This window comes from Euprymna scolopes, chromosome 6, assembly GCF_053919585.1.
Source record: "Euprymna scolopes isolate OS-2025 chromosome 6, ASM5391958v1, whole genome shotgun sequence".
Lineage (NCBI taxonomy): Eukaryota > Metazoa > Mollusca > Cephalopoda > Sepiida > Sepiolidae > Euprymna > Euprymna scolopes.
This window is the reverse complement of record NC_136487.1, coordinates 141,683,130-141,706,852: the sequence shown is the minus strand read 5'-3', so window position 1 is coordinate 141,706,852 and position 23,723 is coordinate 141,683,130. Positions and strand designations below refer to the sequence as shown.

The 23,723-nt window shown below is 32.6% G+C and overlaps 1 protein-coding gene across 3 annotated transcripts in view; it reads left to right on the top strand.

Annotated features, from left to right (window-relative positions):
• LOC145278009 (inositol 1,4,5-trisphosphate-gated calcium channel ITPR3-like) overlaps positions 1-23,723 on the top strand; it is a 704,464-nt gene that overhangs the window by 430,071 nt on the left and 250,670 nt on the right. The gene's annotated exons all lie outside the window — the stretch shown is intronic.

The window sequence follows — 23,723 nt, the reverse complement described above, 5'->3', positions numbered from 1 at the left end:
AACACATCCCGTATATGGTCAGCTCTATTATACGGTTGTAAACGCTGGACAATCACCAACACCACGAGGAAAAGGCTAGAGGCAACTGAAACTTGGTTCCTGGGGAGAAGTTTGAAAATATCCTGGACAGAAAAGAAAATAAACCAGGAGGTATTGGAAATGGCAAACGGAGCAAGGTCTCTAATAAGAACTGTACGAAAAAGAAAAAATGGAATAGAATATATTAATTTGACAGGAAATATCATGGAGATAAGAAGCAGAGGACGACAGCAAGAAATATACATTGACAGTTTGAACACTTCAGCAACATAAAAAAATGATGAGCAACAATGAATTCATAAATGCCTCGACAGAGAGTGAGATAGATGGAGAACCATAGCCGCCAATGCTGTACCAGGCATGACACCACTTGATGGTGATGATAACACTAAGTAAAAGTGATTTTTGTGGAACGAACAGGATTCGAACTTGGGACACCCAGGTTGTCGGTCCATGTCGTTAACAACTAGACCACCGTCTCCTCCAGTTGTATACGCTAAGAGAAGAACACATTTTTTAATATAAAAATAGAAATGCATTTATTTAAACAACTGCAGGGGCATTTTCAGAACCCGATAATAAAGATTCCAAATTTTTACGACCATCCGCGACGGTCTCCAAGTTCCAACTCTGAGATTAAGGGCACACAACTCGTTGCGTACTACGTCTTGGCTACGGCTGCTTACGTCCATTGCGGCTCACGATCGGATCCAGACTGAATACAATACGATTGCAATTATTCTTTTATTAAAAGAGAAAGAGAGTGGGAGAAAGAGAGAGATAGATAGATAGATAGATTCACACGAAAAACAAAGACAGCGTGTTCCAGAAGTCTTGGGAACATTTCAAGTTCTTATATCTGTTGAACTATGAAACTATGAAAATATGTAACATAAAACTAGTAAAATTAAACTTAACTAAGTTCATTAATATATGTCAGGCACGTTTTTTTATCCTTTATAGTTTCCAAGATATTCAATCTGTTCACAACTTCTGGAACACTCTATATTATTTTGTTTTTCAAACCTTGATGTCAGCCAAGCAAGTTTGACATTTCTCTACTCTGATCGCTTTGACTCGGCTGAGTTTTATAAACATCTGTCAATCTGAGCCAAGCTGATTTGGCACTAATATTTCAAGATAGAAACAGCACCGACTTGATTGTACTTGTCTTTTCACGAAAAAAAAATTCTGGTAAAAAGCTTATACGTGTAAAGAGATCAAAGGCTCCCTCGAAAAAGGGCTCGTTTTCATTGTGTCATAAACCGATATACTTATTTCTGGAATAATGGGCCTACCTATTTTACGGCATAATCACGTTGACACACCAGTTATCGCTGGATCATCGAAGTTAAACAACGTTGAACCTGGTCAGTACTAAATGGATGACCATTTGGAATTTTCAAGTGCTCCACTTATCTCGGCATTGTTGCTAGCCGTCCTGGACTTCTCCTTGCCACTGGTTCAAACAGTGCTAATTCAGGAGAGGTTTGGTTGGTGATTGCACAACCCTTGCCTCACAATTACAGTGGCAGCTTCCCCTATAGAGGGTATCCTTTGTCTTTTGAGACAAATGAGGCATTGACTGAACCTACCTAGAGATTATATATGTTACATCCAGCACGTTATTGAGTAGCGATTCGTGGAAGTTATCACTCTAGAATCATGACATGTACTTCTGTAACATACTTTTGTTAATACACTTTTTGTTAACTATACCACTATGTTTATCTTAATTATTACCGGCCTGTAAAATTACAACAATTTTAAGGTGTAATAAGTGCATTTCTTATCCTTAAGTGCCCCAACCAGGAAATGCCAACGGACCGTTCAAGCAATGTTTAAAAGGTTAGAGTCCTCCTACTTTATGGGTGAAAGCTTGACTCTCTTCACCTTCCAACCTTGTGTCACGTCTTCCTGCGTTCTTAAGAAGTATGTAGAGCGTTTTGTAGCAGTTATGGTCCCAGAACCATGACGCGTACTTCTGTAACATACTTTTGTTAATATACTTTTTATTAACTAGGCCATTGTGTTTATCTTGAATATTACCGATCTGCTAGGCTACAACACACTCACAATTACACAGAACTTTCTTTTCTTTTCTTGCGTGGCGGACATCAAACGGAATTTTCATTAACCATTTCCAAGGACCTTCTACGTGTAGAACGAATAATTACAGAACTGCTTCCATGCAGTTTACAAAGTAAATGTCGTCAAATCTAATGTCAGCAAGCACTTGTTATAAACCATCCTCATAAGTGCTCATTCCATTGACCATAATTGAGCCTCTCATATCATCAGCTGACCATCCATCTCATTAAATTTTATCTTGAGTGGATTTTAGCCTTGATAAGTAGATTACTGAAAAGAATTTCTTTTAATTGATGCCTGACTTTTCCAGCAAGTTTTAGTCAAGGACATTCAACACTCTTTGTTTCAGCCATTTAATGATACGCGGAGACAATTTGGCGATGGTTTTATTAGAAGGATTCTGATCCCACATGGTCTTCACGCTTTTTAGATTTAAACTCCGCGGGTTTTTTATTTATAAGATTATCTCAAAGATCATGTATATCTAAATAATTCTTGAACTGAGGAAATTCATCACAGCCCAAATTAGAGCAGTGTCAAAATAGAATGCGTCAGAGTTATGATCAATTTTACAACTTAATATGTAGACTGTTGGACATTTGTGGTTGATACTTGGTGGACAAGTCAGACATAGATTAAAGTATATTTACACTAGTGCTAGATTCCATAAAAGATTTTTGCAGTTCATCGGTCACATTCTCAGCTATATTTAAACAATTTTTCACTTTTCGTTCAGTAAAACAAAAGTTATAATAAAATTACTGGTGTTCAAAAGTTTTCAGAATATGTAAGAAAAGGGGAGACGGTTTTTCTTATTGGCTGTTAGTTACCATAGTAACCAAATCTGTTTGCCCTCCTTGCAATGTTTTCTTTTGTTGAACGCCTGCGTTGTTCGCCTTGTCGCCACGATTACATCGATTCAGCTACTACTGTCGCTAATAATTCACTAAGTCCTGATCTATCGCTCAGCTGTACTGTCGCTGATAATTCACCGTCGCTGTGCTCAATCGCTAACCGACCTTTCACTGTGGCTCGCCAGCAAAACTGACTGCTGGCTATTTATTTACTTAATTAGGTCTTTTATTTGATTTTTTTATTTATTAGATTTAAGAAGTTGATAATATTTTTTATGGATTGTTGACAAAGCAAAGCCTGGAAAATCATGGATTACATAGAAAAATGCAAACGTGAAAAGTAATACGGTTAAGATTAAACTTAGAAAATAAAAAGACTAGTTGCTAAAACTGGAAAAGACAAGATATTGTAGCAAGAAATATAATATAATAAATTTATAACTTACAATATTGCAGCATTAAGAATTGATTATGTAATTGCAAATTGAATTTTTCTAAAATGGTGGTTATATATATATATATATATATATATATATATATATATATATATATATATATATATATCCCTGGAACCTCTGGGTCCCCTCTTTGATTTTCATACATAAAATGAATTTCACAATGTATAAGACTTATTTGATATCGGAGATATTCATAATCGTACCCTATTTCCAAAACAGGGATATATATCACATGAGAAATATTGGGAATCAAGTCTCTCCTTGCTGTTATTTCAAATCATTTGAAACCATAGCAGGCCCTGTCAGTGGGGCATTAGAATACGCCGACTTCCCCCCTGCAGAGGGTAAAAGTCCCTCAATGGGGGTCCTGGATATGACCTTAAACTATATCCAGTGGTGAGGCCCCAGCTTGTGGGCTTTCGGGAGTGTGGAGCCACCCTTTAATTACTATTGCTCCCAGGTCCACTCTGACCCGAAGTGGTAGTACCTGCTAGGGTTCCAACTATGGGTTAAATAGAAACCGACTTGAAAACAACAAATATATTCTATTAAATATTTTTTCTTCAAAATCTTTGGATTCGGCATCAAATAACCCGAAGAGGGTTGATATGCCGTAAAACAAAAACAACCAACCAACAAACCATAGCAAGTTTTTATCTTCTCTCCATCAAGGTCAAAGGTTTTAGGGTAATATCAGATATTTTGTAATTCATATACAAAACTAGGAAAACAAATGACTGTGATTGAAATATTGAAAAAAGTACAGTATGTTTCCAATCACTAAAACTCTTTTAAAATTACGACTATAATAGGTTTTCGATAGTGCTGAAAACGAAAATTACAGTAAAAATCCCCAAAACGAGTAATTTCCAATATATGAAGGAATTATAAAGTGGGGGATCACTTTTCTATATTAATTTAATATAAGATGAACATTTACTTTATAGCTAAGGTGGCCATAAGTGAGTGCACATGTTACGTTAAGTTAATATAAAAAAGTAATTCCCCACTTCTTAAAACCGTAATGCGCGATCTTAATGCAAATGTCACATTGTCCACTCCCAGTTCAGGTCAGCAGCTTTCCAACGAACCTTCATTTGTTAAATTCTGATCAGTAGTTGCCGAGAATTCTAACTTATAAAATTGCCCAAAAAATTTATATATATATATATATATATATATATATATATATATATATATATATATATATATATATATATATATAAAGAAAAAGAAAAAACAAACAACGGGGTTTAAAAAAAAAAGGTTTTAAACTTCGAACTTTACAGAGCTTTGCCAGACTTGGATGAGCTAAGAAAATATTAAGCAAACATTCAAATACATCTGCCAAACATTCAAAATACATATGTCTTACTTTTAATGCTAGGTTTATTATGGTGTCTTTTAAATTTAATAAAAACCCTTCACAATTTGCTGATGAGGAAACCTTGTTTATTAAAAAACTATATGTAATAATTATTGTCCGTAACTTGATGTCTACCACAATAAAAACACTGTTTTCCAAAACGATCGTACAAATAATTGATTTTGCTGTTGTTCCTTCTTATGAAACGGATTTTTAATTTAATTATAATTTGATTTTTAAATTTTAAATTATAAATCACATTACTAAATATTAAATTAGCTCTAGGATATTTACCTATCGAGCTTTATTACAACGAGCACTTTTTCTTTCCTGTATTTTAATTAAACTAGTAATTTCACTATTACATTAAAATACACTCTGCTCTTTAGACTATTGTTCTAATCTCCTTTAAATATATATATATATATATATATATATATATATATATATATATATATTAGTATACATTTAGACATTTAGCTGGCTAGCAAGCCAACTTTAGTTTTGCTGCTTTGGGATGAATTTTTTTTGGGGGGGGGGATTTTTTGTTTGGTTGTTTTCCCTGTAGCTTTGCCAGGCTACTAATATGGATATATCTATACTGGTAGCCAAATTGAATACTGAAATGTTCATATCTTTGGTTCCACGGGATGACACTACATGAACATTTGGAGGCTTTTAGAAGATTATGATATTATTTTATGGTTATAATTTTATGTCAATTGTTAAAAAAAGAACAGTTATTTTCAAACCAATAAAACATGAATAAATTTGCCTACATTTGTAAATGCTGTCTCCTTTAGTCCAGTTTCAGTTTTGCTTCTTCGGTTGTCTTCTTTGTAGCCTTTTCAGGCCAATAATATATATATGTGTGTGTGTGTGTGTGTGTGTGTGTGTGTGTGTGTGTGTGTGTGTGTGTGTGTGTGTCATTCAAACACGGTAATGTTTGAATATATAGTTAAGTGTTAGTTTTACTCATTTACAACTGGTTTAAAGCTTCGTAGCTCACTCATTTTGCGACCAAATTCCAAACAATTTTTACAGTTCATAGGTCACCTTCTCAGCTATATTTTGAAAAAAAAAAATTCAACCTTCGTTCATAAAAACAAAAGTTTAATTAGAGGTTGTTATTTTCGAGAGGTAAATTGTCCAATGAAGTATAACGAGGTAAATACAAAAGTATTCAATACGAATGTAGAGCAAGGTATACTTTTTAAGCTGTAATGTGTTGCTATACAGTGATGAGCATGTTTCGGCCAGCTAGTTTTAATAACAAGTAATGCTTCGTTGATAAAATGTTCAGTGTTTGCTTGCTATAACGAAAACACGTTGTGACAGATTTTGTATTTTTTTTAGATATTTTATTTCGTGGGAATTTTTTCCTATTTTGTGGTGCAAATATAAAGCTATCTATATTTTTCAAGAAACATCATCATTGCTTTCTTCAATATATTTCTTATTATACTTAAAGTTAATAAAATTCCGTAATCTTTACTTTTATACTAGAGAAGGTTGATAAAATACCAATATTATATTTCTCTTTGTCTGTTTGTCTGACTGTCTGTTCACCTTTTTCTCGGAAACTGCTGAACCGATATGGATAAAAGTTTTTATGACTCCTTGTTATGATAAGATGCAACGACACAAATATGGCAAGTGAATGTTTTTAGCTCTAATCTATGGTCCCCCTTGAAAAACTTTCACGAAAAACTCGTCATCTGAAAGCAATATCAATAATTTCTACCACTCTATATCTGTGCCCAAACCTAAACATAGATTCCATGAACAAAGCTTCTTTCTTAGAACTGCACGCCTGTGGAACTCTCTTCCGTTTGCCTTCTTTCCAGCTGATTACAATATGGTCGTCTTCAAGTCTAATGTGAACAAATTCTTGATGAGTCATCCCCTTAAGTAATCCAATTAACTTAATTTCCACCACTATCGATGATTGTGACATTGTCCCATTGACTATCGTACAGTCATTAACTCTTATCCTCGAGTGGCCTCTGGGCCTTGATAAGTGGTGACTCCTTTAGAAAAAAAAATATTATGGCGTCTTTCGATTCTTGTGGAACAGTCAAGTAAAACATATTCCTCGTGAAAATCCTAAATTAAGGGATTTTCAAGCAAGATAGGAGGATTCTATGTTACCTACCGTAATGAACGGTTATCAGCTTTGAAGCGTAAGGGCATAGCGTTATAAGGCTTAAATACAGTTAACACCATTAGTTTCATGCTGTGAAAGATTCCTCAGATAATTTAAACAAGCTCGCAAATAGCATGGTTAGCTTACTCTACACTTTAAAAAAAAATCACCACATTCTAAACGGTCATTGAAGAAATAATGCTCAGCGTTAAATCAATGTCAATGACTACATATATATATTTTTTTTATTACATTTTCACCCCAAACAAGGCAAATTGCCATTTTGGTGTAGGAGGCTACTATCAGGGGCAACAACTACTGGGTTACTATGTAGGGATTTGGGCAGCAAGGTGTCGGTTCACGTTACACTTGAACTTCTGCACGTCAGTACTGTTGGGGAAGCAGGGACCTGGAATGGAATTCCAGAGTCTAGGGTTCTGGGGAAGAAACTATTGGAGTAAAAAGATCTTTTACATCTAGGGATCTCTACAGTGTGGGGTGGGATTTAGCAGCTTGTCGGGTTTGTCGAGGGTGCTCACGTCGTGGGGGCACAAGTGATTGCAGTTCGTCAGAGCATTCACCACTAAAATACTTGTAGAACAGGCAGAGGGATGCAACATTTCGTCAATGGGACAGAGGCTGAAGCTTAGATGCCAGTTCAGGGCCTATCAGGTTTGCGACTCTCTTTTGAACCTTGTCAAGGAGCGAGAGACTAGTAGCAGATGCACCAGCCCAGATGTGACAGCAATACTCCATACATGGGCGAATTGTGGCCTTATAGAGGTACAGGATACTTTCGGGTGTTAGTAGTTTTCTAGCACGGTAGAGAGAGACCACCTTTCTTGCAGCGGCCCTGGCAATGCCTTCAATGTAATTGTTCCAACTCATGTTTCCTGTGAACGTTAGGCCAAGGAGTTTGAAAGATGTACTCTCAGATAAAGAGTCGTTGGCCATTGCTATAGGTGGTAGAGAGGGTTTCTTGTAATTATTGAATGAAACTAGTTTAGTTTTGGCAGCATTGAACGCGACCAACCACTTTTGTCCCCATTCCACTACAGATTGGAGGTCTTCCTCTAGTGTTTCTGCCATTTCTTTAGAAATGTGTTCATTCGTCTTCCTGTCGTGCCTGCCATAGAGTGTAGTGTCATCAGCATATATACCCATCTCAGAGGCAATTTTGTCGGGGAGGTCATTTATGAATATCAGGAACAATAGAGGTCCAAGGATAGAACCCTGGGGCACTCCCGCATTTATATCATATTGTTTAGATGTACGACCGTCGAGGACAACCTGGATTTTTCTCTTATTTAAGAAGGATTTAATTATGTTAAGTATTCTACCAGTGATACCGTATGATCTAATTTTCCTGAGGAGACCCTCATGCCATACCCTGTCAAAGGCCTTAGATATATCTAGAGCTACCGCTCTGCCCTCCCCCGCTTTGTCCAGTGAATGGTATATACGTTCAGAGATCACAGTTAGGATGTCTGCTGTGGAACGGGCTTGTCTAAATCCATATTGTTTGTCAGTCAGAAGTTTAGCATCTGTAAGATGATGGACTAGAGCATGGTTAATTAAGGTCTCAAATGTTTTGGCAAAAACTGGGAGGAGGCTAATGGGGCGATAATTTGATGGGTCAGTCCTTTCACCAGAATTCTTGAATACTGGTACAACAGAAGCAGTTTTCCAACAGCCCGGAAAACAAGCTTCATTAAGGCATTTGTGTAGAGTTTGGAGAGAACTGGAGCTACTTCGGCTGAGCACTTTTTTAATAGCACAGCTGGGATAAGATCGGGTCCACATGCTTTTAAAGTGTCAAGGTTTTTTATGATAGCATGCACCTGAGCAGGGGTGGTTTTCAGATCGTCTGGCGTGGCGTCTGTCCGCATAGGAAAGTCGGGTAGGGGTGGTTGGAAGGGTCCAGTGTGGAGTTTGAGGCAAACCGACTGGCAAGCATGTTAGCCTTGTCGGTTGCTGAGGAGACAACCTCGTGATTGTTGGTTAGTGGGGGAATTGTTGATTGCCCATTATTTACTACACTGTTGTAGATTTTCCAGAAGTCTCGAGTTCCTAGTTTTTGTGCTTCGATGCGCTTTTTAGTGGTTTCCGTAAATTCTCTCTTAGCTGTCGCTATTTCTTTCTTAACGTTATTTCTAGCTTCTATATACTTCAGTCTGTTTGAACTGGACTTATGTCGGTTAAACCTACGGTATGCATGCTGCTTTTGAGCAATGGCAGTTGCACAAGTCGACGTAAACCATTGGGGAGAGTGGGGCTTACTATAAAATTTCCGCATGGGAACATGCGCTTCGATTGCAGTTTTGAACCAGTCACTGGTCTCGTGTGCACATTGTTCAGCAGGGAGAGAAAAAATATTTCTTCATGGGGCATCTCTGATTAGTTCCGTGATGGCTTCCCAGTCAGCCTTTTTATAATATCTCGTTGTTTTGAGCACTGGCTCTTCAGTTTTGGTTCTAGAGTTTAGCGCGATTTCAACCATTATCACTGCATGATCAGCGTTCCCGAGTGGGCTATAGGCCTTCGTTATGCAGTCATCGGAAACTGTGGTCAAAAACAGATCTAGAAGTGATGCATGTTGTTCTTCCTGGTTAGGGAAACGGGTTGCAAACGTAACAATTTGTGATAGGGAGTGAGATATAGTGAAGCTATGAGTTGTGCTGCCCGCTGCATCTGTGTAAGTAGAGAATCTAAGCCAGTTTTGTGGTGGACATTAAAGTCACCAAATACATGTATTTGTGCGCTAGTGTAGAGGGACAGTGCCGTGTCTATGCTGTCAGAGACTTTGTTTATTATGGTGCAGTCCTGAGTCGAGGGAGAGCGGTAGAGAAAATAAAAGTAGCTAATATTGTATTGCATGTTTAGTCTAAAGCACATAAAGGCTTGATCATCTGTTTCTAGGTTTGTTTCTCTAGTCAGGGGGAGATGACTACTTCATTTAATCACATAAATTAATATACGAAAGTATAAATTTATACGTAAACTTTAAGTATTTACTTCAACAGTGCTCAATACGTAGGTAGAGCTAGGTAGTAAGTTATAAAATATATATGTCAATTAAGCTACACAGATTATTCCGAGTTTCATCCACGCTAGGATTCATCAGGCTTACTATATATATATATATATATATATATATATATATATATATATATATATATATATATATATATATATATATATACTAGTAGGCCGGCCGGTGTTACCCGGTTGTAAAATGCGCATAAATATATTTTGATTAATACAGAAACTGAGACATGTGCATGCGAGTATTATGGGTCTTTTTTTTTCGGAACAGTTCACTGCTTGTAAGTACAAAAAAAGTACTCGAGCTGAGATCGAAACCAAAACCCAAAGACAGTGACTCAAGTACGATAACCTTTAGACTAGTGTGGCGTAATCTTTAAAAGGGTGTTTTCAAACTACTTATTCTTAACATAAGTAATCTGTAATGTGGACTATTCACGCATGCGCATTCGTGAAACAGTTGTCAAACAACTAACTATTCGATGATTCTCACGTACCAATTTATTTTTCATTTTAACCTTTTAACTTTTATATATATATATATATATATATATATATGATTAGTTTTTTTGGAAAAAGAATTCCAGCAGAGTGCTCAATTAAAAGGAAAATCCAAATTTTAAGAGCGTACTTATATTTTGTGTACAGAAAGTTGTTAGTTGAGACAGGTCATTGGTACCGTCGGTTTCAAGCCCGATAATAAGGCCCGTTTAAGGTATCCTTATCAAGCTCTCTTCAGCCAATATTCGTCTGTCAAGAGAGCTTGATAAGGATACCTTAAACGGGCCTTATTATCGGGCTTGAAACCGACGGTACCAATGACCTGTCTCAACTAACAACTTTCTGTACACAAAATATATATATATATATATATATATATATATGCAATAGAGAATTGAATAAATACGAAATCTACATGAATTAAAATATATTTAAGCGTATTTTACGCCCACCGCTAGTTTTATAAAAGTAGCTCATCAGCTACCAAGATCAAATCTATTTGAAGATATGAGGATATAGGGGTAGTGAAAATTTAAAGATAGATGTTGAAACAATACTATAAAAAATTTTTATTTTGTAGGGAATCATCCCCGCGGTTACTTGCTCCACACGTGAGAAGTTCTTGGAAAAAAAAAACTCTGTTCATGGAAGTTCCGTTTGATTTTAGGTATACAGAGGAAGAAAAGGTTTTTCTTGGTAGTGTTGTTAATAAGACGAATTCTTGCTGAGAATGTTTTACAAGGTAATTCGAGCTTGAATCTCAACCGAGCACCTGCTATAAAAATACGAATACAGTAAAGAAAGACTAACAACATCTCTTATGTGAAAAGGATGGCTACAAAAAGATATCAGCTCTCACTAGATTACGAAGTTGATTTTGTATTCTGAATGTTGTAGTTGGAAAATTAAAGACGATTGGATGCGTTTTTTTTTTTATATAGCGTGGCGTTATCTTTAAAAGGTTTTTCAACCCACTTATTCTTAACATAAGTAATCTGTAATATGAACTATTCACGCATGCGTATTCGTAAAACAGTTGGCAGACAGCTAAATATTCGATGATTCCCACCTACCAATTTTTTTTAACCTTTTAGCGTCCCTTTTTGCGGATGAACCCCGATTAAAACCCGATTTTTTTTTTATTTTAAGGAGAAGGTAATTCGTAGGAATTGCATTATTCTGCTTTCGAATTCACCATCGTAACTTATAATGTTCCATTGTTTATTGTTTTGCTTTTTAAACCTTTCTAAACTCAGCTTCAAATATACCACAGCGGATGTGAAGGCGACACAGAGGTAGGACAAAAATATTCGTGTTTATTTGATACCCTCTTCACAAATTCACGGCTCCTCCTTTATGTTTTTACCTTTATTTTTCATCACGTCCACTTCCTTTTGCAATATTATTTGTTTGATTAACAACCTTTTCCTCAAAACACCAGCAAGGTTTCAGACACAGGAATTTTCTTTTTTATTGGGAGGCATACAATTTAGAAAGACTATTTCTTTTTTAAGACCTTTTTAATCAAATATATTCTGTTTATTGACGTGTTGTATCATCATGAACGACACAGTTATTTATCGTTTTCCTCGTCGCATCAGAAATTGTTAGCAAATTAACGTCAACAAAGTATTACTCTGGTTAACAACAAATTCGTTGTCTGCCTTTTTTTCAGTTGATTTGGGGCGAATCTGATGAGCTGAATCAAAAATCGTATTGGCTTTGTTCAATCAGGTTAAGCTTTTGAGCTATGGTCACATATTTTTTTGACGTTTTCGTTCACATGTATGCATGTGTGAAGCATTTTAGAAGTTGGTGAGGGGTAAAATACTATGTTTTGATTAAAAATGATTATTTTCATCATCACAAGAACCATTCATGTTCGATAGTTTTGGATGATTATGTCGTAAAGGAATCAGTTTGAAGTCATAAAACCTGGAATCTTCCAAGAATTGGTGCTCAGTATACAAGAAGAAGGACTGGCCTGTGTAGGAAGAAGTGGTGCCTTGCAAAGAAAGGAACATCAACGACCCTTTGGTGGGCAGAATACTCTTCCCACCGCTGCACATCAAGCTCGGCTTAATCAAGCAATTCTCCAAGGCTCTGGACAAGGATGGTGGCCGCTTAACGTACTTATCCCAGGGTTGACCATAAAGAAGTTGAACGCTGGCATCTTTGATGGTCTTCAGATTTGACAGCTCATCAGAGATCCAGATTTTGAAAACACAATGAACGAAGTGAAACTGGAAGCGTAGAAAGCATTTGTTTTAACTGTGACGTATTTCTTAAAAGAAATTTCTTGGCAACAATAAGGCCAGAAACTACTGAGTAACGAGCAGAGGAGGAGATCCATCAAAATTTGGAAGAGATGAAGACCAGTTTTCAGGGTCGCTGGTACGCAGTCATGACGGCAGAATACTGTTAAGATCTGAAGTATTTCAGGAGTTCAAATAAACAGAAGTTCAAGCTCTGAAATTTGAACAAATTTTATAAAAATACTTTTTAATCGGGAAATAGGTTCAAATTTCGCCGGTTGACATACCGATTCCGATACACTAAAACTAATTTTTCTTAAATCTTCCCAACACTATCATTTGTCTGTCTTAATCTGTTCAGATTCTAAATTTTGTGAAACTCTATGTATAATATATTTTTCAAAGCTTATAATTTCTTGAAAAGAATTTATTAATTTTCAGTAAACATAGTTTCTCAAATTTCACGAAACTCTATCTATAAGATTGTTTTTAAAAAACTTAAAATTTCTTGAAATTTCACAAAGATTTTATTAATTTTCAAAACAAATAGTTTCTCAAATTTCACGAAGCTATATATCTAATATTATTTTTAAACTTAAAATTTCTTGAGATTTCACTAAAAATTTATTAGCTTTCAAATTCTATGCATAATGTTCTTTTTCAAAACTTATAATTTCTTGAAATTTCACAAAGATTTTATTAATTTTCAGAAAAATATTTACAAATTTCACGAAACTCTGTGTATAATATTTTTTAAAACTTTAAATTTCTTGAAATTTTACGAAGATTTTATTAATTTTTAGAAAACAGTTTCTCTAATTTGACAAAGTTTTATGTATAATATTTATTTTCAAAATTTTAAATTTCTTTAAATTAAACAAAAATTTTATTAACTTTCAAAAGAAGTTTCTCAAAGAAGTTATTAATTTTCAGAAAATTAGTTTCTGAAATTTCGCGAAACTTTGTGTATAGTATTATTTCACAAAACTTTATTTTTTTTGGAAAAAATAGTTTCATTAATTTTCGGAAAAAATAGTTTCTTACATTTTTCGAAACTCTACGTATAACATTATTTTTCAAAATTTTTAAAAACATACTCTCTTAAATTTGAAAAAAATGTACGTTTAATATCCTTTTTTCAAAATTTTAAATTTCTTTAAATTACACAAAGTTTTTCTAAATTTTGAAAACAAATATTTTCTAAAATTTGACGAAACTCTATATCCTATATTATTTTTCAAGATTTAAAAAGTTATTAAATCTCACAAAGACTTTATTAATTTTCAAAACAAATAGTGTCTCAACTTTCACGAAACTCTATGCATAATATTGTTTTTTTTTCATTTTAAATTTCTTGAAATTTAACAAAGAATTTTATAATTTTCAGAAAACTTAGGTTCTCAAATTTCGCTCTACTCTATGTGATATGTTATTTTCAGAACTCAAACTTTTTAAAAGTTCACAAACAATTTTCGCAAAACTCTATGTATAATATTTTTAAAAAGCATAATTTCTTTAACTTTTACAAAGTATTTATAAATTTTAAGAAAATATAGTTTCTAAAATTGTATGAAACTATGTTTAATTTTGTTATTTAAAACTTAAAATTTCTTGAAATTTCACAAAGATTTTATTAATCTCCAAAACAAAAAGTTTCCCAAATTTTACGAAACTCTATGTCTTATATTATATTTCAAAACTAAAACCTTCTTGAAAATTTACCATGATTTTATAATTTTCAAATAATATAGTTTCTTAAATTTAACAAAAATATATACGTATAATATTCTTTTTCAAAATTTTAATTTTCTAGAAATTTCACAAAGATTTTATTAATTTTCAAAACAAATACTTTCTCAAATTTGACGCAACTCTATGTCTAATATATTTTGGGCAAATTATTTGAAATTTTTTTAGATTTTATTAATTTTCAAAACAAATACTTTTCTCAAATTTGATGAAGCTGTAAGTTTGTTATTGTTGTTAAAATTTTTTTAAAAATGTGAAATTTCACAAAAATATTATTAATTTTCAGAAAAATAGTTTTTTTTTAAATTTCACAACACTCTATGTACAATATTGTTTTTCAAAATTTAAAGTTTCTTAAAATTTCACGAATAATTTTATAATTTTTAGAAAACCTAGTTTCTCAAATTTCGTGAAACTATTTTTAATATTATTTTTCTTAAAATAAAATTTTCTTTAAATTTCACAATGATTTTATTATTTTTGAAAAAAACATAGTTTCTAAAATGATTATATTAATTTTCAGAAAAATAGTTTTTTAAAATTTCACAACACTCTATGCATAATATAAGTTTTCGAAACTTCAAATTTTCCTGAAATTTCACAAAGGTTTTATAAATTTATAAAACTAACAGTTTTTCAATTTTCGCGAGACTTTAAGTATGATATTGTTTTTCAAAACTTATAATTTCTTGAAATTTTACATTAATTTTTGAAAACAAATAGTTTCTCAAATTTGAAGAAAGTTTATGTATAATATTATTTTACAAAATTTTAAATATCTTGAAATTTCACAAAATTTTATTAATTTTCAGAAAATTAGTGTCGCAAATTTCACTTAATTCTATGTATAATATAATCGTTTAAAACTTAAAAAATACTTGTAAATTTACAAAAAAAAATATTAATTTACAGAAAAAAGACAGTTTCTCAAATTTTATGAAACTCTACTCTTAATATTATTTTACAAAAATTAATATTATTTTACAAAAATTAATATTATTAGAAATTTGACAAAGATTTCATGTATGATATCATTTTCTATAAATTTTGATTTCTTCAAATTCAACAAAGAACTTTAGAATGTCCATAAAAAAGTATTTCAAATTTTGTGCAGTTCTACTTACAAAACTTAACATTTCTTGAAATGACACAAAGATTTTATTAATTTTCCGAAGAAATTGTTTTTTTAAATTTCGCAAAACTCAATGTATAATATTTTTTACAAATAATTAAAGTTTCTTAAACTTTCATAAAGATTTAATTATTTTTCAGATAAAATAGTTTCTCAAATTTGACGAAACTCTATGTACAATATTATTTTTCGAAGTTTAAAATTTCTTGAAATTTAACAAAATGTTGTTAATTTACATGAAAAGTCGTTTCTCAAATTTCACGAAACTCTGTGTATTTGAAATTTCACAAAAATTTTATTAATTTTCAGATAAAATATTTTTTTAATATTAGCAAAACTATATGTCTAATATTATTTTTCAAAACTTAAAATTTCTTGAAATTTCACAAAGATTTTATTAGCTTTCAGAAAAAATAGTTTCTTAAATTGACTAAACTCTATGGATTATATTAATTTTTAAAAGGTTATTTCCAATTTAACATACATCTGCCAAATACAAAATACGTCTATTCAGCATGAAGCGATATCAACCCGTTTTTACTGTAATTTAAATGAATGATTAAAATCATATTACAATCAATGGTAAAATATTTCATTTGTCTTTCTTTAGCATTTCAATACGTTTTAGCACATATTTTTTAATTTTAGAAATGTCATATCTACCGACTTTCCGCGAACACTCTTCAGAAAGCTACTTAGCTTCTGCGTTGACGTTCATACATGCGTACATAAATGCAAAAATACATGCAGAAACTAATATTTTTGTCAATAATTGATGAGCGTTTATTGATTATATGTTGTTATTAAATCGCATATTTCTGCCTTATCGCAACTGCTCATTGTCACATAAAAGTGTGTCCTTCGAGCTTTTTATACGAATATTTTTATTGAAGGACTGTTTTTTTTTATTAATTACAGGAATTTATATCGTTTTGCGAATTAAAATGCCTTATTTTTTGGTATTTTTATTAATAACTACGCTTAAATATATTTTAATTCATGTAGATTTCATATTTGTTAGTACAAAGCCAATTCTCTATTGGATATATATATATATATATATATATATATATATATATATATATATATATATAGTACTGATTTCAAAAGTTGAAGAAAAATGACTTCGGTGTCATCAATTAGAATTGAAAGCAAAATATTTAGCACTTCAGCTGCATTCCCTACCGCTTGCACTAACTTGACAGATAGATAAGAAAGCTTTAAAATTAAACGATATCTAGCTGTGAATGAATTTACGCATGCAAAAACTAATAGAAATATGTCGAGAGATTTAAATTATTTCAAATCATACTCCAAATAAAGAATACACACAATAATATGTAAGGTTTTTACATTTGTTTCCAGACGGGTTTTATTTAGAGTTATACAATATAATTTTATTTTTAAAAAAAACTAGTGGGGGTGCCCGGTTTGCCCCATCGTAAAAGGTGCTTAAATAGATTTTAATTTTTGTGGATTTCGTATTTATTAGTACAAAACCAATGATCTATTGAATATTATATTGTACCTAATTGATCACATCCTGTCTGCTCATCCATCGGCTAACATTCACGTCAGTGGAGACTTCAAGGTTCACAATGTGGAATGGTTAACCCACTCAAACATGACAGGTGACGAGGGGTAATTCTGTCACATTTCTCCATTGCTTATGACCTAACTCAGATCTTTCACGAACCCACTCGTATTCCGGAAACAAACAAAGGTCCAAACAAAGATTTTACTCGTTATAAACCATCTTGATTTCAGTGTTATGTAACTTATTGTTTAAGAGTTTATCGGTTTTACACAAAAAACACACACATACACTCATATATCTAAAGTTTTATTTGTATAGAAATGTAAAAACTTCACACATCAAACTATAAACCATTAAACAATTTAACTATTCATTTTTCATTAGTTTATAGCCAATCTATGTATTCATTTTTATGGGTTTTTTTTCCTAATATTTGTTGTTTTCTTTTTCATGGTTTTATAATCTGTAAGTTAAACTATGTATTATCTTCGTCGTTTTTAATGTAGTTAATCTTGGTTCTGTATTTCATTCTGTTATTTAATTTTACCTTAATTCATATAATTATTTCTGGTTGATTCTGTTTGATTATTAGGTTTTATAAATTTTCATGAATTTATCGAATTAAGTAATACGCTTTATTTGCAAATTTATATAGTTTTAACTTATTACTTTTATAAATTGATTCGTGGTTTCGTTTACCAGTCTTGTATATTTTTAGCTTATTTTTTTAAAAAGTGGTTCATTTGTTTAAACTCAAAAATGTTAATTAGATTCATGATTGTATATTAAGATTTTTCCATTTTTTTTTTTTTTGTTTGTTTGTTTGTTTGGGTTTAAATTTTCCGTTTTTGAACCTGTGTTGTTGTTGTTATTATTATTATTATTATTATTATTATTATTATTATTATTATTATTGCTGTTGTTGTTGCTGCTGTTATTGCTGTTATTGTTGTTATTGTTATTTTTTTATTTTTATTGTTATTGTTATTATTGTTGATTTGGTGTTATTATTGTTGTTATTTTTATTGTTATTTTTGTTGTTGTCATTTTTGTTTTTGTTGTTGTTGTTGTTGTTCTTCTTCTTCTTCTTCTTCTTCTTCACTAGGAGTTTTCATACAGGCCATCAAAGATTTCTCATTGAGAACAATCTGTGGTGTACTCTGGAGTCAGAGTGACAACAAATTACCCCAGATCTCCAGTAGCCTCCACTTTTTTACTATTACCTTTGCAAATTGATTTGCGATATTGCAATAGCCGTTTATCATTGATTTCTCGTTGGTAGTGGCTATTGATCTTCACTGGAATTTGGATAGCAATGATCCTCCCCATGGTCCTAGTTCTCTTTGCACTTATCCAGTGGAAGTCTGGTTAGTATTTTCTCTCCTCGATCTTTCCCCACTCCTTGGTCCTCCTTGATTATTTGGTGTGATATCGGTTGATACCGACACCTTTAAGGGGCGTAGATCACTTACAGTTTTGAAATTTCAGTTTTCTTGATTCCATGTGGTGTTTCTGCGTGTTTTACTTTTGTAGACGTTTCTATATATTCGGCTAGTACCTGTAGCCCATATGTATTAATCTCCATATTCAAGGGATTTTACTTTTAAAAAGAAACTATAATAAAAAAAATTAGTTTCCTCTCAACAAGACTTTTTTTAATTATAAAATAAAAATAGCCAATTTTAAACTGGCCGCCATGTTTTTTTTTTTTTTTTGTTGATTTTTGGAGAGGAAATGGTTTTAATGATTTTTAACTGATAAAGAACGACTATCTAGGGAGGTAATTCGTTTCCCATAAAGGTTTGCGATGATGGTGGTTTTTTGTTAGACTGGACGTACGGGCAAGTAAATTAATATTTAGATAAGAAAAATAAAAAATAAAAAATACTTCATTTTTTATATAGACACAAAAATATTCCCTTATTACTATTATTATCCAAATACTTATCGATTAGTCATGTCTTTTTATCGATTAGTTTTCTCTTCTTTTTTATATCGATTAGTATTTTTTCTTATTATCGATAAATAGAGAGAAAAGAGACAGAGAACAGGCTTTCTTTTTCGTACAATAAATTTTGATTCGATGATTTCAACTAGAGTATAGGGATCTAATTGCGAAGAAATAGCGAGTGGATGAAGCTTTCTAATTTTGTATGTTTATATAGTGTTTGACACAAGTGAAAAGCTCAGTTACGCAAGTGAAAAATCGTAGTTCCAAAGAAATTAACAGTAAAAATATTTGATATGCTTACGTCATTTGATAAAGCGGAAATCTTGTAAATCAGGGGGAGATAAGTCAGTTTGTTATATAACCAAGTAATGATGAATGCCGAAATACTAAAACTAGTTTTTATTGTTAATTAAACTTCTACTCGATATTTGCTTCCTAATTTTTTATGAGAATACTTATTTTTGCATGATATGTAAATATATTAAATTTTTTACTTGAAATACGATTTCCATTTGTATGCAATAATATATAAGCATTTTTTTAATTATTCACTCACGTTCATTCCTAACAATGCCTATTGCCACTTGGACGTAAGGGGCTACAATTTGTAACCATGCATAGAAAAGTTAACAAGATGTTAACTTAAGTTACATTTAAACTTCTGCATATCAGTACAGTCAGGTAAGCAGGTAGCAGGAAAGGAATTCCAAAGTAGCTGTTCCAGGGAAGAAACTATTAGAATAGAAAACTTTCTACAACAAAGGGACCTCAACAATTAACGGGTGAAATTTTGTTGCTAAGCGAGTTTGTCGGTGATATGGATGTTTAAGGGGAACAAGTGCAACAATTTCATCAGAGAACATTCCATTAAAGTATTTGTAAAACAGGCACAGAGATGAAACAGTTGATAAAGTGGACCTATTAGATTGAAAACTCTTTTTTGGACCATATCCAAGAAAGAGATGCACCAGTGGCAACAATACTCCATTGAATGAGCGAATGGTGGCCTTGTAGAGGTACAGGATACTCTAAGGTGTAGGTAATCTTCTAGTTCGATATAGGAAATCCACCTTGTTTGCAACAACCTCCGCAATGTCCGCAGTGTATTTGTCTCAGTTCTCGTACAAGTGTGTTGTTGGGAATCGGCGGGAAAAGCTCGACAGACAGAATGTCGACAAAATAGGTGGAAAGCGAATGGTTACGGTAATAACTAGGACGACGACAACAGAATATTCTTATCACTGTTTTGACTCTCGAGTATAGATCCGATACAGTTAGACAGGGTTAACCAACCGAGAACCACATCACATATAAAAGCATATAAGATATCAACGGGTACACACTCGAGAATCTAAACAATGAAAAGAATATGCTGTTTTCTTAACCCTAGTGATAACACGAAAAAAAAAGAAAATTTTTCATAAACTTTAGCTTGAAGATCAGTGAATATAACAACATGATTTATTATTAGATTTTTATGTTTATATTGATTACATCTAAAAAGTGGAGAAATCGAATAGACACAAGTTTGTGTTTTGTCATTATATAAGTAAAAAGTAAATATAAATCCAGCCTGTGTCAGATGCTTTGTTAAATTGAATGTTTATTTCTTCTTTTTTATTCAATTTCTCCTTGTTTTCTTATTAATTGCATCAGCATGAAAACATCCTTAACCTCAGGTACGCATTGACGCATGTCGATATCGTGACTATTATTTTTCAATGAAACAATGAAACACACCTGTCTGTTACTATAAGTAATAATACTAACAATTTAGTTATGCATGTCTTCTGGCGGATCTTTCATAGATAATACAGAACTACAGAACCCTCTATTAATTTTCAGTAATATATATATATATATATATATATATATATATATATATATATATATATATATCAGAATCCTGAGGTAAAAAATAACACAGATGAATTAACCGTGTGATGCCAAGTCTTACAGAATATTTCGGGAGGGGGGGGGGAATACTATATAAGACAATTCCAGCCAAAATTGGAGTCTATCTGAAATGTGGATTTATTCAATAAACTCGGACTCTGACCACAGTATACCACTTTATACAAGGATTACCACGACACCCGGATACCATAAATTCATATCATTTCATTGTATTTCATCTATTTTCTTTATCTATGTCCCTAAAAAGATGTAATTAATTTTAAATATACTTTCTTTGTATGTGCTAAATAAAGATATTATTTCGAATTTGATCTAATATTTGCTAATGATTTTTCCTCTGTGGAGATGAGCCTACATCGAAAATCCATGGGTTAAGAAAAAATCTTAACTGTATACTTTATTCAAACAATAAATTTCTGTTCTGAAAATTGATGTTTTTCTGAATGAAATTTAATCCAAAAACTATATATAAATATATATATATGTGTGTGTGTGTGTGCATATATATATATATATATATATATATATATATATATATTCAAAATGTGAGAGATTATATAATTATTTCTACAGTACAAACAACGTCGCAGCTCACAAGAACCAAGTCAGCCAACAAACCTGAAGTCCAAACTCGAGTTTCGCCCGCGTTTGGGCTCATCAGTTAAACATATCCGGACTCTGGATTCGAACCCGAAGTTTCTTGCATGCGAGGCGAGTAATCTACCATATGAGCAAACCCAATCTATCGGCTTGTGTTGTAGCTGGTTGGATGACCACATCCCTTGTTTGAGGCGAAGTACGTCAATTCCATAATCGGATTTCGTCGCGGTTTGCTTGATTTGTGTTTGGTGATAGACTTTCTTTTGTGTGATGTTTTCTCACGTGGCTTACATGTTCGGATTTCGAATCCCGGGTTCGGATGTTTGACTGATGAGCCCAAATGACGGCGAAACTTGAGTCTTGGACTTCTGGTTTGTTGGCTGTTATGGCTCTTATATATTTATATATATATATGTGTGTGTGTGTGTGTGTGTGTGTGTGTGTGTGTGTGTGTGTGTGTGTGTGTGTGTGTGTGTGTGTGGAGAGTGAAATTACATTATTTCAAATTATATTCCAAATAAAGAGTACACGCAATAATATGTAAGTTTTTTACAGCTGTCTCCAGACGATGTTTATTTAGAGTTAAACAATATAATTTTATTTGAAAATTAGTAGGGGTCCCCGGCCGTGCCTTGCAGTAAACTACGCTTAAATATATTTTAATTCACACGCATATTTCATATTTATTATTACAGACCCAATTCTCTATTGCATATTATATTGTACTTAATGCATAGTACTGGTTTAAAAAAAAAAAATGACTTCGGTGCCATCAGCTAGAACCGAAACTAAAACATTTAGCGCTTCAGCTGCGTTCCGTGCCGTTTGAGCTATCGCTAGATAGATAGATAGATAGATAGATAGATAGATAGATAGATAGATAGAAGATAAAATTAAACCATTTCAAGCAACCTTTGAATTTGCGTATACACAAAAGTAATAGAAATACATCGGAAATTGAAATGAACATTTTGCAATTGAACTTTCTGATATATTTCTGTACGTGTTATTCATCCAAACAAAGATTTTCTCGTTATAAACCAGTCCTGCTGTATGATTATTATTCTTGTTAATTTCAATGCCATCTGATAGTTTAAGAGTTTATCGGTTAAATATTTACATACACACATACATCTATTATTCATATAGATTAGTTTAATATTTATCTTTTTTTTGTTGTTTTATTTTACTTCAGTCGAAGTTCTCAGAAGACCTGGGGCTAACACTTGAGGTCTATATGAGATACATAGATATTCGAATGTTCCATTAAACTTCTTTATCTCTAAAACACTGAGTTAGTAAAGAAATTGAGAACATAATTTTCCTCTCCCCAATTAACCATTTTCATACGTTGTAGTATATCTTTTATTTTTGTCTCATGGTCTTACTGGATTCCAGGACAGGAATTTATCTAGTCTGGTGGAGTATCCAGCTTCATGCTGTTATTTGAGGTAACATCACTTGGAGAAGGTGCACTATTCCTTGTAAAAGCTAATGTGAGTTAGCCATAGTGAGGAGATCTTATTTGGGCAGCGAATACTATGTGATTTTGAATATTTGGTCAGGGTTTACTTCTATGGAACAAGTATCCTCATGCCAGATTGTTCTGACAAACCCCTTTACAGAGAGACCTTAGACACTCGATGGCAGTGTCTAGTAGGCATTCAAGTTCTCTCCAGTAGGCATTCAAGTTCTCTCCAGTAGGCATTCAAGTTCTCTTCCGTAGGCATTCAAGTTCTCTCAGTAGGCATTCAAGTTCTCTCCAGTATGTGGGTGTGTTTGTGTGTGTATAAATATTAATATTTAAAATATAAAATATTTATATTGCCCCCTTCACCAAGGATATGAATTCTATGAAGATTTATAATAAGCTGTCAATCTATGCGTAATTCAATGTTATGGTCGTTGTTGTTGATCACTATAAAACGAAGCTTACAATATATATCCACTAATTTGTCATCATATAGAGTTTTAATTTTATTATTTCATATGTTAATTGATGGTGGCCTAGGAGTTGTATGACTGTAGAGCTTAAAGTGACTTTGCAACTAGGTTCAAATCCTTCGACCGGCAGTAATTATC